A 19,044-nucleotide genomic window follows, 5' to 3' on the forward strand; every position below is an offset into this window, starting at 1 on the left:
TTTAAAAATTCTTGCGACACACCAGTGTGCTGAGGCACACCAGTTGGAAATTGCTGTTCTATAAGGAAGAGGGCTGAATTACTATTACTTCTAAAAAAGAACATGGCAAATACTTAATTAATTTTCATTAGTTACTAATTTTCAGAATAATGAGTTGATGAAATATATACAAAAATGGCGAAACAGTTAAAAGTAAAATTTTAAACTTTCGTTTTCTTCCTTCCTTCCTTCCACCTGTCCCTCCTCCTTTCCTTCTTCCTCCTCGCCTCTCTTTCAGTTTCACTGGACAGTCATCAGTTATTATTTACATTCATTATTTTTTTAATGTAAGTAGTAACCTATGACCCCACAGTGGCCAAAATTTGGCCGGTGCAAGTTTCTTCTATTGCCTTATTGATGTATCCTCACTAGCATGTTAGAGTCTCCTTATTTGTTAGCAAAAGATATTCCAGGATCTCTTTATACCTTGCCTCCAACTTCTTCCTCTCAGGCTCTGGTTACTTTTTGTGGGAACTGATATTTAGAGACTGAAGTCTGGACAATGGGCTATCACAATGCTCTGAGATTCTTTCTGTGAGTGCACATTATATTTTATAAAATATATTTGAAGATAAACTATGAACACCTATATAGGCTCAGAGCATAGTAGACAATCCATTGTGGTATACTCAGTGTCATTATTATTTTCCAGATGAGAAAATGAAACTCAGAGAAGATAACTTGCTTTAGCTTACAAACAGCTTATAAGTGGCTAAGCAGGGGTTTGAACCCAGGTCTTCCAGTACAATATCTATGAAGAGATTTCTATTATGTTTATGTCCACCCAGGACCCTCATATGTTTGGAAATGTCTATATTATGATTTTCAATCCCCCAGTGAAAAGCCAGAATTCACTTTTTCATTCTCCCCTCCAGCTAGGGTGCAGGTCCTGCTCAGCAGAGACAGGCACGAAGTCCTCAACTTGACAAACAGTGTGGCTCTGCAGTTACTACACGCATCCATTTTGGTGGTGGTAGAGACGTCTGACTTAGTGGCTTCAGAGGAAGCGATGTGATCACCCAGTGGCAAAAGCAGTGAGGCCTTGGCTAGAGCCATCTTTCAGGTAGTTTGGCTGTCATTCCTGATTGTAATCTCCAAGCCTGAGTGCTGCCCTCCTGGAGTTTCAGTGAGTTTTAATAAATATTTTTCTGTTGAAACTAGCTAGAGTGAATTTGGCTGTTTACAATTAGAAACTCTGACTCATGCACTATGCCATTTTCCTCAAATAGTGAAGAAATGGGCAACAGGTGTGCCATGAATTTGGCTTGTTTCCAAAGCAATTTACATCTCATGATCCAACTGCCCCACCCTATGTGGGCTGCTAGCCTTGTTCTTTGCGTTAGAGTCTTACTTTCATACTCAAACTTAGATATAACTCTTGACCTTCCTTTGAAAACAACTGGGAGTGTGGGAAGAGGGGTGAAGATACAGCTACAACAAGGGAGAAGATGCCATCAGGAAGTCAGTGTTGTCCACAAGAGTGGAGACCAAGTGAAGATGCCCCCATCTGAGCATTGTGTACCACTTATTGCTACACAGGCCCTCTCTTAAGATTCCCAACAGTTTTATGAGGTGGTTTTTAAGATAACCATTTTATGGTTAAAAAACCTGGGTTCAGAGAAAACGACTGATTGGTTAAAGGAGAAATTACTTAGTCATTTCTTTTAAATATAGAAATTGCATGCTTCAATTGGTTGTTGAGAAAACACTGGCAGCAATGAGGATAAATGGGAGGCATCCAGTGAGAAGGCTATTGTGAAGCTCCAGAGAAGAAATGGCTAACTCTAATAAGCTCCCAGCCTGTAATTCCTCTCTTCTGGATTCAAACGCACCTTTTACAGAACTAAGGATTTCTGCTACACTGGCCCTCCAACTTCAGATCATTAGTCACCATATGTTTTAGGCACACCCTTATCTTACTGTGCTGGAGTGATCTCCATCTACTGTGGCTGTGGGTGGCTTCACCACCTCCTCTTTTGTTGGTGACTGAATCACATGCTCATCTCAGCCAATGGTTGCATGCCACGGCCATTTTCATTCATTCAGTAAATGCATATTAAGATATTTTGCCTACAATGTACCAGATGCTGGGAAAACGGTTATAAATCAAAACAGAACAGTCCCTGCCTGTCCTCAGAGACAAAGGAGTGCAATTGTTTCCCTGATGATAAGAATCACTTTAGACATAAATTCCTAAGTCCCATCCCTGACTCACTGAATTTGAATATCCAGGGGAGGTTCTTGGGAGCCTGAGGATTTAATAAATGTGCCATCATCAGGGAAGTCTATGTGCATTGGGTAAAGTACAAGGTGCAGTGGGAGCTACCGGAAGGACATGTGACACACTTTAAGATCAGAGAAGGTTTTCTGAAGAAAGCAACAGCCAATCTGAGACCTGAATGTAAACAAGTATGTATGTGTCAGTCAGGTATAGAGGTAGGGGAGAGGTGAGAAAGTTTTCTGAGCCCATTTCTCTCTTCCGACAGCACTCCGGCGGTAAGAGGCCCAGTCTGGATACACTGTGTGGGGCTCTCTCCATAGCAAACAAGTGGACATTAAGCTACGATGGAAAGGGACAGTATTCCTTTTATCCGAAGTACACTTGCAGTTAAAAATAGTAACTTTCTTTTGAATGATGGTGGATGCCAACACAAATCCATGAAGATCCGCTTTAATAGTCATGCTGGAATTGGGAGAGGCTCCTGCTTCTGCATGGAGACACAGATACTGTCCAAGGATACTCTGCCCTCCTGGAGCGTGGACATTTTGAGAATTGGGACTGCAACTTGTTCACTGTTTTATTTCTGGTGATTTGCAGCTCAATAAATATTAGCTAAATGCACAAGTGCGATTTCAGCCAATTGAATGTTATTTGCATTTCCATATGAAATACTTCATTGGGCATAGCTTCAGTGTGTTTTCCTGAACTTCTCTCCACTAGGTGTGTTCACTATATGCTTTGGCACCAAGCATTCTCTCTCATGGTGTTTCTGTAAGCTGAGGAAACAGTATAGGAAGTGTTCTTGCAGCAGTGTGGCACTGTTCTCAAATTATCAAAATGTGTGAGAAACTTCCAAGTATATCTAGATGCTGCCCTCGCTTGTTGTGAGTCATGGAGTGAAACGGATGTGAGTTTCTATACAGACCAGGGCTAGTGATTCTGCATAACCTGCTAGCATTCTTAGGTAATGCCCGGGAAACCGTGACTTACTTAGGCCCAAGTAAAAATCTTTAGAGCCCCAAGTCCAGCACATATTTGGTACCCCACCCACCCATATTTAAATCAAAATAAAAATAACATACCGTAAAATAAGTGCAAAGAAGTGCAACAAATTTCTGATCTTTTTTCCCTCATGATGATTTTAATGATTTTTTTCTGTTTTTTAATTGTGGTAAAGTCCACATCACATAAAACTTACTCTTTTAACCATTTTTAAGTGTGCAATCCTGTGACATTAAGTGCACTCACATTGTTGTACAACCATCACCACCATCCATCTTCAGAACTTTTCCATTTTCCTCTACTTGAAACGCTCTAGCCATTAAACACTCCCTGTTCTCCCTTCTCCCCAGCCTTTGGAAACCACCATTTTGCTTTTTGTCTGTATAATTGATTGACTGCTCTAGGTATTTCATATGAGTAGTCATACAACATTTGTCCTTTTCTGACTGGCTTATTTCACTTGGTATCATGTCTTCAAGTTTCATCCATGTTGTAGTATGTGCCAGAATTACCTTCCTTTTTAAGGCTGAATAATAATAACAATAATAACAATAATAGTAATTGTATATTATAATTATGTATATGTAAATTTTGTTTAGCCATTCATCCCTTGAAGGATGTTTGGGTTGCTTCCAGCTTTGGGGTATTGTGAATAATGTTGCTATGAATATAAGTGTACAAATATCAGTTTCAGTCCCTGCTTCCAAAACTTTAGTGTTTACACCGAGAGGTGAAATTGCTGCCTGTTATGATAATTCTATGTTTATTTTATTTTCTGAGGAACCAGCATACAGCTTTCCACAGCAGATGCACCACTTTACATTTCCATAAGGAATACACAAGAGTCCAAATTTCTCCGCAGCCTCACTGACAATTGTTATTTTCTTTTTTCTTTTTTCATGATAGCCATAACATGGTTGGTTGGTAAGTGGTATTGTGTGTGTGTGCGTGCATATGTTTAATAGACTTTATTTTTGCAGCAAAGTTGAGCAGTGAGCACAGAATCCCATATATCTCCTGCTCACACACATGCCTAGTCTCCCACACTTTTCACATCCCTCATCAAAGGGTACATTTGTTACTAATGATGAATGTACATTGTCACATCATTATCTCCTGAGTCCATAGTTTACCTTAGGTTTCACTTTTGGAGTTGTCTATTCCTTGGTTTTGTCAAATGTATGACATGCATTCACCACCATAGAACATAGGCATAATATACAGAACAGTACAGAATATAAAATAGAGAATAGTTTTACTACCCTAAAAGTCCTCTGTGCTCTGCTTATTCATCCATTCCTCCCCACTAACACCTGGTAACCACCGATCATTTTACTGTTCCATAGTTTTGCCTCTTCCAGAATATCATATAATTGGAATTATCCAATGTATAGTTTTTACAGATTGGCTTCTTTTCCTTAGTAGTATTAATTTAAGGTTCCATGTCTTTTCAAGGCTTGATAGCTCATTTCTTTTCAGTGCTGAATAATATTCCATCAGCTGAATGTACTGGAGTTTATTTATTGATTCACTTACTAAAGGACATCTTGATTGCCTCCTAATTTTCACAATTATAAATAAAAGTGCTATAAACATCCATGCATAGGTTTGATGTGGATGTAAGTTTTCAACTCCTTTAGGTAAATATCCAGGCGTATAGTATGCATATGTTTAATTTTGTAAGAAACTGCCAAACTGTCTTTCAAAGTGTCTGTAGCATTTTGCATTTTCACCAAAAATTAATGAGCATTCCTGTTGTTCCACATTCTCATCTGTAATTTGTGTTGTTAGTGCTTTAAATGTTGGTCTTTGTAATGGGTGTGTAGTGGTGCTTCATTGTTTTTACTCTCAATCCTCTAATGACATATGCCGTTGCACATCTTTTCATAGCTTATTTCACATGTGTATAACATCCTTGGTGAGGTGTCTATTGAAATATTTTTCTCTTATTTAAATTGGGTTATTACTTTTCTTATTGTTTAGTTTTAAGTGTCCTTTGTATATTTTTGGATAACAGTGCTCTATTAGATATATCTTTTGCAAATATATTCTCCCACTGTTTGGCTTGCCTTCTCATTCTCTTGACAGTCTTTTGCAGAGCAGTTTTTAATTTGAATGTGCCCAGCTTATCAATTTTTTTATAGATAATGCCTTTGGTGTTGTATCTAACAAATGATCAGTATACCCAAGTAATCTAGATTTTCTCCTCTGTTATCTTCTAAGAATATTATTATTTTGCATTTTTATATTGAGATCTGATGGATTTGGGGTTGATTTTTGTGACGCATGTAAGGTTTGTGTTTAGATTCATATTTTTTCCTGCATGTGGAAATCCAATTGTCCCAGCACAACTTGTTGAAAGGAATACCTTTTCTCCATTAAATTGATTTTGCTCCTTTGCCAAAGATCAATTAACCATATTTGTGTGTGTCTAATTCTGGGCTCTCTCTTCTGTTCCATTCATCTATTTGTCTATTAGAACTACCTTGAAGTCAGGTAGTTCCAGTCCTTCCACTGGGTCTTATATGTGTCTTTCGCCTCTCCATATAAACTTTAGTTTTAGTTTGTCAATATCAACAAAATAACTTAAGATTTTGATTGGGATTATGTTAAATTTATAGATCAAGTGGGGAAAAACTGACATTTTGACAATATTGAGTCTTCCTATCCATGAACAATAAATAGCTCCTCTTTTAGTGATTCTTTGATTTCGTACATCAGAGTTTTAAAGTTTTCCTAATATAGATCTTATACACATTTTGTTAGACTTAAACCTACATATTTCATTTATGAGTGCTAATGTAAAAGGTATTGTGTTTTTTATTTCAAATTTCATTTGTTCACTGTTGGTTATAGGAAAGAAATTGACTTTTGAATACTAACATTGTAATCTGCAACCTTGCTGTACTCATTTGTTAGTTCCAAGAGTTTTATGTGGGTTCTGTCAGATTTGCTATATAGACAATCATGTTATCTGTGAACAAAGACAGTTTCATTTCTTTCTTCCAAATCTGTGTGCCTTTCATTTCTTTTTCTGGTCTTTTTGCATTAGCCAGAACTTCCAGTACAATGCTGAAAAGCATTGATGAGATGGGACATCCTTACCTCGTACTGATCTTAGTGGGAAAGCTCAATTTTTACCATTAAGAATGCTGTTAGTTGTAGGTTTTTTCACCAATATTCTTTGTCAAATTGATGAAGTTCCATATTGTTTCTAGTTTCCTGAGAGTTTTTATCATGAATGGGTGTTGAATTTTATCAAATGCTTTTTCTGCATCTGTTAATATGATTGTGTGATTTTTTTTTATTTATTGGTCTGTTGATGTGATGGATTAATTTTTAATTGATTTTTTAATGCTGACCCAGTGTTGCATACTTGGGATTAATCCCACTTTGTTGTGGAATATGATTCTTTCCATACATTGTTAGATTTGATTTGCATTATTTTTTATTTGCATTATTTTGTGAGGATTTTGCATGTATGTTCATGAGAGATATAGGTTTCTGGTTTTCCTGTCATGTCTTACTGGTTTCTGTATTAAGGTAATGCCAGCCTCATAGAATAATTTCAGAAATATTCTTTCTGCTTCTATCCTCTGAAAGAGATTATACATAATTGATAGAATTTATTCATTAAATGTTTGGTAGAATTCACTAATGAATCCACCTATCATTTCTGTTTTAAAGGCTATCAATTATTGGTTCAATTTCTTTAATAGATGTAGGCCTATTTATATTATTTATTTCTTCTTGTGTGAGTTTAGGCACATTGTGTCTGTCAAGGAATTTGTCCATTTCATTATCAAATTTGAGGCTATAGATTTTTTTATAGTATTCATTTGTTATCATTTTATGTTTATGGGATCTGTAGTGTTTCATTGTGGTTTGGGTATTCATTTCTTTAGTAATTAGCTTTGTTAAGCATCTTTTCATGTGCCTATTGGCCTTTAATGCTTTTAAAAGCATATCAAATTCTGAGTCTGGCCAAGAATTTTGCTCCTGGTATGGTGTGTCCTAACCACATGTGCAGTGTTCTAGGGAGACTGTCTGAACTGTCTTTACTTCTAGGGGGGGAACAGAAACTGACACATTACCTGATGGCAGGTACTTTACCTCCATATCCAGGTACTTATCATTTCACTAGGATGACCAGTCTATTGAGTTCAAATACCACCTTGAAGATTAATGTTTTACAAATTAAAAAAACAATGGAAACATTTTTTTTCAAAATTCTGCTGCCACACTGAGCAATGTCTTGGAAACCACATGAGCTCAGTCCATCACCAGAAAGAACCATATCTTCATTGGCAGTGATCATGAATATTTTCTGAGCCCACAGGATGGTTAAGAACAGTTCTTCCCTGCTAGCCTCAAATAGTCTTTCATTGCACTAATACCAGAAAATCCCCCTGCTCCCTTCTTTCAACTCCCGTCTTAGAGTATAATCAGCTTAAATCTGCTCCTGTGACTTGTGGTCAACGCAGTAAGCTTCCTTTTGCCCTAATGCCTCCTTTCTTCCTCTCTCTTTCTGTCTCTCTCTTTTTCTCTTTCCCTCCCCCAGGGCCCTACCAATTCCTAGTGCATGCTGTGGGCTCTTACTCTCAAAGCTAAAAGAGAATAATCAGGAAGTCCCACTCTGCCACATTTAACTTATCTTAAAATAAGTGTGCTCAGAAGAGAATAATGGAGACAAATTTTTTGCCATGTTGATTCTGGGTCTCAGAGAACTATTTTTCCCTCACAGAACTATTTTTAAAATAACTGGAATTATGCGATAAAAGAAAGATACTCCCCATCCTTAATATATGCAAAGTTCAAGGAACATCGTCTATGAAATGATTACTTTTGAAAAACATTTCATTTAAAATATGAGCTTTAGAAAGACAGCTAAATTCTTTTGTTCCTCCCACATCATCCACATATAGAAGAGTTTCAAGTTTTCCTAGATTCAAGTGCAAAAGAGGACAATTCCTTTCCTGATTATTCACAAGGCAGAGAACCTGGATTCTGATAAGGGCTGCACCTCCTCTCACTAGCGTTATCTTTTGCCTCCTTTGGAAGCCTCACAATTCAAGGAGATGCCTGCTGGAGACCAAGATCAACAGTAATTGATATAAATGTGAGGAGTCTGGCAGAAGGCTGACCAGGACTCCTTTTGATATTCGCAGGGTGAATATCTACATTTTATTACCTGCTGCTGACTCAATGGCCTAAAGCAAACTCCCCCCAAACCTGACAATCTTACTGTTTACTAAACATTACCATTGATATGTCTGTTTGCATTCCTAAAGGCAATTGTGTATTCTAGCTAATAAAAGCAGCTGGGAAAGGAGCAACAGAGAGAGAACTTGACTTCCATGGTTAAGTTGTCCTCTGTTTCCCGGTATTCAAAATAATATTTCGTCTTGTGTATCATTTGTGCGTCAGCCCTTCCTCCAAGTCTTTGAACCCGTGAAAGCCACGCTGGCTGTGGACTCTCGCAGATGTCTGTTTTATACCATGGCCTGTATTTGATCTATGTCTCCAACAAATATTTACCTTCTTAAAATCATAATCTTCTTTATCTCTTGAAGATCCTCCAATACTCCATAATAATTTGTAAACTCTTAGAAAAATAGAATAAAAAAACAGAAGGATGGGAAGAAACATCACACAATTCAGCACAGTGGTTTCTGGAAACTACTGGCACTAGGCGAGATGACAACAGGATTTCCTGTATTTTGTGCAGAGTAAACCTGGTTTCAGAAAAAGCAAAAGACACATAGAAGAAAATCTAGATGAAGGTCATAGCCCCTGTCTGAGTCCACACTGCATCCCTTGGCAGCTACTAGTATGTGGACTTGGTCACATTACCTAACTTCTCTGAATCATACTTTGCTCAGCTTTGACTTGGAGAGAGCGTGGAATTAATGAAAGTATTAGCATTACAGTGAGTAGGCTTTAAGTTCTATTGTACTACATAAATGTGAAATGGTGATTGGGTTGATATATGTTGCCATTTCCCTCACTCTCTCCTCACCCCCTGCTCCAGTATAACTTTACTAACCTAGATAGTTGATAAGGCATTTCTGCAACAGCCTGTAAGAATAAGTTCATTCTCTTCCCTTATTAGCTTGCTCTTTGGCTTGTTTTCTACTTGATAATAATGAGGTTTGTTTTAGTAAATATGGACTCGATCTTCTTTATAACTCACATATGTTAAATCAATAGCTGATATTTATGTGTTAGATTCAGGGCTCATCAAGGGAGTGACGCCTCAGGCTTATCTTCATCAGTGCTGTGTCAGCCCAGCTGCATTCCCACTAGCATGCCAGTTAAAGTCACTGTGTTATTAAGATGCTGAGGTCTAAAAAGCATTTTTCTTTCTTTCCTTGTACTATGTAGACAATGAGAACAAGGAGTCAGATAATAATCGTCATGTTTCTCCAACAGGAGCAGCCGAAAGCAGCAGGCTTGTCCTGTAGTACCTCAGTGCTGAGGCAAATCTACCACTTTAGCGCAAAATAGCAGGACAAAATATTGCCTTTGTGCTTATTTCTAGGTTGCTCTGGGTTTAAGCTTCTGAGAATGCAAACAATATTCTGAAGGCTGTGGATAAACCCACACAAAGAGATAGACGTTGTATACCCTCATAAATGGCTTGGTGTACACACCTTTTCTGGAAAGCAAAAGGAAATTCTCAACCTGATTACTGGTTAAGGAAACCCTCCCTGCAGTCTGAGAATATTTGTTTATTAAATATGATAGAATATGGATTATGAATCACTTCATAAAACGTTTGAAAATGATGTATGCAAGAACCCAACCAGATGCACCAATACCTACAGTGTGCAACATAGGTGAGTATATGTGAACCATAACCTTTGGGGACTTACTTTGTAGAGGAGGAGAAAAATCTTTTTCTCTTTTTTCATACTGGAAGGGAAGGAAGTCCTGCCTAAGAATTTAATTGTATTAGAATAGAAACTGAAATTTCATTTTTATTCTGCTGATTCTTTGTACTGCTGAAGGCTAGAAATAATCACTCTTTCTTTGTTTGGCTGACTTTCCCAATAATCTTTGGAGATGCAAAAGTAGACTGAAAACATATAGGAGGTTGAGTGAGTGCAGAGACAGTTAAATTTCTCTGTGCAAACTCTTAGTATATTGGAAAACTGTGAGCTGGCAGCTGGAATATCTTGATGGGAGAAATGAAGACCAGAAAAGATGGCAAGCTCTGGCCTAAGGGATTCTGGCTAGTAAGGAAGTGCCTTGGCAGGGAAAGGATGTTGACATTTTATGACAGTGATGTCTAATACTAATTTTGAATTTATTGTTTAAAATATGCTAGGATATTTCCCTCAAACTTTAGTAAAACCTGATTCACACACACAAGTCTATGCTGGTGGTTCTCTAGAGAAATGAAGGACACTGGATCATACCAACAGGAGGAAGATTGTGAGAGGGTAAAGGAGGAAGGACAAAGGATAAAGAGGATGAGTTTCAGATCAGAGATTAAAAAGCAATATGAGAAATTAGAATCTGAGGTACTCAGAAAAAAAATCAAGCACCCAAGAATCCTCAGAGATGGGGGAGAAAGAGAGAAGTAGGAGACACTTTACTTGAACATTAACGACAAAAATGACTGCTGAAATCAAAGGACTTGGGGATATCCAGGAGATACTAGAAATACATACATATGCACTTCCCCCACATGCATATTTAACACAATATACTATACTAGGTAGGAATCTGGCCAACCCTATCAGGGCTCCTGATTTGTGATGTTGTACCCTAACAAGAGCCAGCATGCATCTGAGAGCATTTTCAGATCTTCTGGCCTGTTCTTCAAATACTTTCTGCCCAGAATCAGATCACATAAGGAATGCAATATTAAAGGATGTGTTTGTTGTAGTGTGTTTCTGCCAGGGGGTCATGTTTCATGTTCTGCAGCAATGGGGCCCACAGAGATAAACCCAGAAAACTTAGTGGGCATTGACAGTTTCAGCTTCTAAGGAATTCATAGTATAATGGGGTAAGGGGTAAATGCACACTTTATAACAATAAATGTGATAAGTGCAATAATAGAGATATATACCATCTGTTCTTGCATGCTGTCTACTTTATCCATTAGAGTCCTTACCATATTAATCTTAATTGTTTTAAATTCCTAGTGTGATAATTCCAATCTCCCTGCCATGTCTGGCTCTGATGCTTGCTCTGTCTCTTCAAATTGTATTCTTTGCCTTTTGATATGCCTTGCAATATTTTCTTGATAGCCAGTCATAATGTATCACATAAAAGGATTTTGTATAAACAGGCCTTTAGCATGTGGTGTAGAGGGCATGGGGAGAAGGAAGTGTTTTATGATTGGCTCTCAATCTTTTAATGAGCCTATGCCTCAGGACTATGAACTTCATAAGTGTTTCTCAGTTTTATTCTTCCTGTTTAGTTGTAAGGGAATGGGTTAGGTGGACTAGAGTGCGCTGGAGTTAGGTATTTCCCTCCACTCTCCCCTTCCCCCATTCTGCTTGGCTCCTATAATACACAGTAGGTTAAGTTCTGCTTAACTAGTTTCCCATGCTTAACTAGAATCCCAGGAGGACAGATTTTCTAAGAAAAAAAATGCTGTGGCATATTTCAAAATTATCCCTTTCTCCCTCCCCCTGTCATTTTTCTCTCTAATATTTACTATGGGAACCAGTTGAACTCCTGGAGATAACTCTCACAATATTCTTTCCCCCTCCATGCTTAGGTCTCCCTGGAGTTTTTAACTTTTAGAGTTGTCCCCACTCTATATCCAGCAACTTACCATTTACAGTTCAGATTTTCCTTCCCTGGCACTGGTTCCTGGGGTATCTGCTCTGAAAAGCTGTGACTGCTGTATTTATCTGCCGTTCTCATCAATATCAGGAGCAGTGGTTTGTCTTGTGTCCTCACAGCTCTTATTAGGATGCAGTGGCAACTTCCAAGCTCCTTACATGTAGAACCGGAAACCACACCATCATTTTTTTTTTTATGTTTCAAAAAAATAATAATACAGGCAAAGAAGAATTGGACTACAAAGTTGGGTGAGGTATTATTAGATCCACAATGACCCTTTGTATTAGTGTGCTCATCTTTAAATCAATAGTGATATTTCAGAAGACAGAAAAATTGATTATTTGTCAAGATGATTTCAAAGATGAAAGTTCTTATACGAATACATCTGGCATACAGAAAGCATATTTTCTTTTTGGTGCATAAAAATAAAAAAGACTGACTCTTCAAACACTTGTTGACTTTTTTATTTGCAAATTACAATAATTTAAATATGTAATTATTGTAACTTATACCTTTAGAAGAAATCCTTCCAATAAAGATGAGAAATACTAAATATATTATTTAGGGGATAAGTTTGGGAGCAACCAATAGGCACCTAAAAAATAGTAGTTGAAACAACATAAAGGTTGATTTTTCTTTCATGTGGAATTCTAGAAGCAGGAAGCTCAAAGAAGAGACACTCAGGGAAACAAGTGTTATTACCAAGGTTCTTTTTTGGCTGTATCTGGTCCCGTCATCACATCTGCATTCTGTCTAGAAAATAGTAAAGGATAAAGAAGGAAGAGCAAATGAAACACACCAGCTTCTTTTAAGGAAGATTCCTAGATGCTGCCACATGACACTTCTACATACCTCTCACTGACCAGAACTTAGTCACACAGTCACATTTAGACAAAAGCAAAGCTGAGGAAAGTAATCTTTGTTCTGAGTAGCCATGTTCTTAGGTAAAAACCAAAGATTCTACTATCATGGAAAAAGAGGAACGTTTCTATTGGTGGATCATTATCAACCTTTGCTACAATGTTATATGCTTTAGAATATTTATTTCTTATGGAATTCCTACCAATTTGTAGGTTTGTTGTTCATTTGCTAAACTGGGACAAAGGAGGGCAATAGTCTTCAAAGAAAGACTAGTCTTCAAAAGAAGGATGCAGGAGTAAAAAAAAAAATGGTGTTATTATGATTCCTAATTTGATAGTCTCTCCTAAAAAAAATTTTTTAACTACAAAATGCTATTTTATTGGGCTTTATAAAGAGTGCTAAAAATATGGATTTGAGAAGAACTAAGACAAAGAAATGTATCAGTTTTATAAATTTACTTTTGGGGATGCTCACCAATGATAAGGAGAAGAGAGCATACTAGAGGAATCAAGAGTTTTATTAAGACCCTGCTCTATAAAAGCAGATGGTGACCAAGTCATTGCTACTATCATGGCCCATGAAAGGAGGCCTCTCTGGATCCCTCAAGTTTGTGGTACGTCATAGACCAGCTGTTTTTCCTCTGCCTTGACTTCTAAGCTAACATCACCTGATGTGGAGGTAAGTCCTAAGGGTCCCTCCACAACAGACTCAAACTCACTAAAACCAGATGTGGGTGTTCAAAAAATAAATTTAAGTTCTATTTTCCAACATGATAGCATGCAAGAAAATGCTCTTAGGGGCACATTCATTAAACTGCTCCGTATGCCTCATTCTTCTACGCATAGGGACAGGATTACATTTCAGGCTGGGTGATAAGCTTTCATTTTTTAATCGCTCCATTCTTTTCTCTCTCAGAGAGGACTTAATCTCTTCAACAGCGCAGTAATATTTAATCTCTTCAATGTACAATGATTTTTAATCTATCATGAGGCAAGTAATTATGAAGATATTCCAGAATCTAAGGAATATAAAGCTGGAACCACCTAAAAGTCAAAATCCTATTTAAACTAATCTGCAGCATATATATAACTGTGATTGAGATCAATCAAATCTAATGAAGTGTAAAACACCATTTTTATGTAGAATTATGCTCTTCTTATGAGTCAGATTTAGTGACTTTGAGGTTAACTAAATTTTATGGTGCTGATATTAAGCCAATTCATCTCATTACAATTCAGCCAACTTTTGAATACTCTAGAAAATTTATATACATATAAATATCCTTTTTCAAAGGCTTTTGAAGTTGGCTGCTCCTTTAGAAAATTAAAATATTATAACACAAAGAGATTAAGCAAATATCCAAAGTCAATTTGGAAAACCTTAACAAAGTGAGAGTAAAAGATTATACAGCTCTGAAGTATCTGCCACTAAAAGAAATTCTATCTTTCACACTAAAGCTATAATCTTTATCCGCATCTGTTCTTAGATTAGACAGAATAGATTTAATTATGGATAAAATTCTGTGAAGCAAGCAACTATTAGAGAGTGGAGAAAAGCCCTCAGGGGTTCCTTTAGCATGTCAGAACTGACCTGCCCCAAACAGGAATGGCAAAGATGCACTATTGGTTTGTTGCAATGCTGGAACAAGAGAGTTGTTCTTAGAGTAATTTGCATCCAGCCAAAATGTGTGTGCCCCCTATTACTTCCTGGACCAAAATAGTGAGATACCAGCCCAAACTACATATCAATAGTTAATGTTGGAACAAATTGCCATAACATAGTATCATGTTGGTCCACAGTGATATTGCAGGACAGAGTCTATAATTGAACATTAAATATCAAGGATCTACTAGTAAAACACTCCAGTCAATAGGCATTGCCCAACCAATTTCTCATATGTTTTGCAATACCCTCTTCCAAAATAATCAGTCTCTTGAAAATCTCCAAAATATGCACATAAAACACAACTTATCAAATTTTAAAAATAGGATCAGACATTGTATGCTTTCTGATCACAGTGCAATTAAACTACAAGTCAATAATAGAATCATTGTTAGAAAACCCCCAAATACTTGAAGATTAACAATGTACTTCTAAATAACACATGGGTTAAAGAAGAAATCTTAAGGGGCAAGAAAATTAAATAAGAATGAATACACAACTTACCAAAATTTGTGTAATTTGCATGAAACCACAGTAAAATCAGTGCTTAGATAAAAATTTATAACATTGAATGCTTATATTAGCAAAGAAAAATTATCTAAAATCAATACTCTAACCTTCCACTTTAAGAAACTAGAAAAAGAAGAGCAAATTAAATCCAAAGTAAGCGGTGGAAAAAAATAATAAAGTCAAAAGCAGAAATCAGTGAAATTGAAAACAGAAAATCAAGAAAAATAAAATCAAATCAAAAGTTTGTTCTTTGGAAATGTCAATTAAAGTATTAAGCCTCTAGCTAAGCTAATGAAGAAAAAAAAAGAAGACACAAAGCACTAATATTAGACATGAATGAAAGAAACATCACTTACAAATCCCAGAGACATAAAATAATAATAAGGGAATACTGTGAAGAATTCTGGTCCACTTCATCTTGGTATCACATATTCGATAACCTAGATGAAGTGGACCAATTCTTTGAAAGGCACAATCTATCAAAACTCATACAAGAAGAACTACCCAAAGCAATTTATAGATTCAACATTATTCTTATCAAAATGCCGATGGTGTATTTTACCAATAAATAATCCAAAAATTTACATGAAACCACAGAAAACCCCAAATAGCCACAGCAATCTTTAGAAAAAGGAATAAAGTTGGAGGTATCATGCTACCTGATATCAAGCTATACTACAAGGCTATTAAAATAAAAATAGCATGATATTGGCATAAAAACAGACACATAGATCAATGGGACAGAGAGCCCAGAAATAAACCCATGTTTATATAGTCAATTAATATTTGAAAAAGGAGTAAAAATGTACAATGGGGTAAAGACTGTCTATTTAATAAATGGTGTTAGAAAAATTGGACAGATAAATGCAAAAAATGAAAATAGACCAACTTTTTACACCATACACAAGAATAAACTCAAAATAGATTAAAGAGTTAAATGCAAAACTCAAAACCATAAAACTCCTAGAAGAAATCATGGACAGTGAAATCTCAGACATTTCTTGTAGTAATATTTTTTCCTATATATTTCCTCTGGCAAAGGAAACAAAATAAACAAATGGGACTACATGAAATTAAAAAGTTTTTACACAGCAAAGGAAACTATTAATGAAATAAAAAGATAACCTACTAAATGGGAGAAGATATTCATCAATGATACATCTGAAAAAGGGTTAATATCCAAAATTTATAAAGAACTCATATAACTCCACACTCTTCCCCCCGCCCCCCCACTAAACCAAACAATTCAATTAAAAAATAGGCAAAGGAGCTGAATAGACACTTCTCCAAAGGATATACAGATGGCCAACAGACATATAAAAAGATATTAACATTGCTAATTAACAGAGAAATATAAATTAAAACCACAATGAGATTTCACTTCACCACCTGTCAGAATGGTTATCATTAATAAATCAACAAACAACAAGTATTGGCGAGGACATAGACAAAAGGGAACCCTTATGCATTGTTGGTAAGAATGAAGATTGGTGCAGCCACTATGGAAAGCATTATGGAGTTTCATCAAAAATATTAAAAATGGAACTGCACAAACCAGTTATTCCACTTCTGAGTATATATCCAAAGAAACCCAAAACAGTAATTTGAAAGAATATGTGTACTCCTATGTTTAGTGAAGCACCATTTTCTCAAATTCCCATCAATAGACTAGTGAATAAAAAAGTGGTGGTACATATATAGCCATAAAAAAGAATGAAATGTTACCATTGTTGACAACATGGATGAACCAAGAGGGTATTATGCTAAGTGAAATAAGTCAGTCAGATAAACACAAACCATATGATTTCACTTATATCCTATCTAATAAAAGAGAAACATGGTAATTAGCATACATCAGCTACCCTTCCCATTGGCTAATCAGGGTGATATGCAAATTAACTGCCAGCCAAGATGGCGGCTTGAAACTAACATGAGGCTTGCTTGCTTCAGCGACGGAGCAAACCAACGTTCCCCGCCTGCCTTGCCAGCCTCTGAGCCTGCAGTTTGAAACATAGTTACAAATATAGAAGCTAAACAAAATCCCAGAAACCTGCTTTCAGTGAGCCGGGATCTCAGAGCTGGAGTTGATACAGTGTTTCGATTATAGAACACAAACAAACCAGATACCTGCTTTCAGCAGCAGAGGCCTCAGAGCTGGAGCCTCAGAGCTAAAGCTGGCCCAGAATAAAAAAAAAAAGAAAAGAAAAGAAGGAGCAGTTGGGAGCTTCAGTCCCAGCCTGAAAACAGCCCTCAGCCCCTCACCCAGACTGGCCAGGTACCCCAGTGGGGACCCCCACCCTGAAGGGTGTGTGACCAGCTGCAAACAGCCATCATCCCCTCATCCAGGCTGGCCAGGCACCCCAGTGGGGACCCCCACCCTGATCCAGGACACCTTTCAGGGCAAACCAGCCAGCCCCCACCCATGCACCAGGCCTCTATCCTATATAGTAAAAGGGTAATATGCCTCCCAGCACCAGGATCAGTGGAGCTGCGAGGCCTCCTGGCCGGGATCAGCGTGACAGGGGGCATTGCCCAAACCCCCTGATCGCCCTGCGGCTCTGTGTGTGACAGGGGGCGGGGCCACAACCTCCCTATCCGCCCTGCTCTGTTCGTGACAGGGGAAGGCGCCCCAACCCCCTGATCAGCCCTGCTCTGTGCCTGATAAGGGGGAGCTCCCCAACCCCCTGATTGGCCCTGCTCTGTGCATGATAGAGGGTGGTACTGCAACCTCCCCATCGACCCTGCCTTGAGTTTGACAGGGGGCGGTGCCCCAACCCCCCAATCGGCTCTACCCTGAGTGTGACTGAGGGTGGCATCACAACCTCCCAATCCACCCTGCTCTGTGCATGACAGGGGGCGGCGCCCCAACTCCCCAATCGGCCCTGCTCTGAGCCCGATCAGGGGCTGCACCTAGGGATTGGGCCTGCCCTCTGCCACCTGGGAGCAGGCCTAAGCCAGCAGGTCGTTATCTCCCGAGGGGTCCCAGACTGCAAGAGGGCACAGGCCGGGCTGAGGGACCCCCCTACGCCCTGAGTGCACAAATTTTTGTGCACTGGGCCTCTAGTTTGCATTATAAAAAACAATATAGACAAACACAAAACAGACTCATAGGTACAGAGAACATACTGATGGTCAAAGGGAAGGGAGATTGGGGGATTGAGTGAAAAAGGTGAAGGGATTGAGAAGTGCAGAACAGAGTGGTAGTTATAAAATAGTTATGGGAATATAAAATACAGAATAGCAAATATAGCCAATACTATTATAACAACTATGTATGGTGCCAGGTGAGTAATGAAAAGAATGAGGAGAACATTTTATAAAGTATATGATTGCCTAACCACTATGCTGTACACCTAAAATTAACACCAAATAATATTGAATGTAAACTTTAATTGAAATAAATAAATAACTAAAAATTATAAAAGAAATATAAAATCTAAATAAGCCTACCTTTATTAAAGAAATTGAATCAATAATTAACAACCTTTCAAAATAGAAAGAACCAGGCCCTGATAGGTTCACTTGTGAATTTTACCAGCATTTAATGAAAAAATTATACCAATTCTGTACAATCTCATGGGGTACAAACAGAAGGGATACTTTCTATGAAGTCAGAATTACCCTAATATCAAAACTAGACACAGACATTACAAGGAAGGGAAACTATAGATCAATATCCTTCAGAACAACTATGCAAAAATCTTTAACAAAATATTACCAAATAGGATCCAACAGTATATACTAGTAAAATAAATTATATAGCATAACAAAGTGGGTTTTATCTTAGGTATACAAGGTTCAACATTTGAAAATCAATACATCATAGCAACAGGCCAAAGAAGAACAATCATCTATATATATGTCACACTAATAAAAGAGAAACATGGTAATTGGCGTACGACCGCTACCCTTCCCATTGCCTAATCCCCCTGTCACTCACAGAGTAG

This window comes from Myotis myotis, unplaced genomic scaffold (assembly GCF_014108235.1).
Source record: "Myotis myotis isolate mMyoMyo1 unplaced genomic scaffold, mMyoMyo1.p scaffold_m19_p_8, whole genome shotgun sequence".
Classification (NCBI taxonomy): Eukaryota; Metazoa; Chordata; class Mammalia; order Chiroptera; family Vespertilionidae; genus Myotis; species Myotis myotis.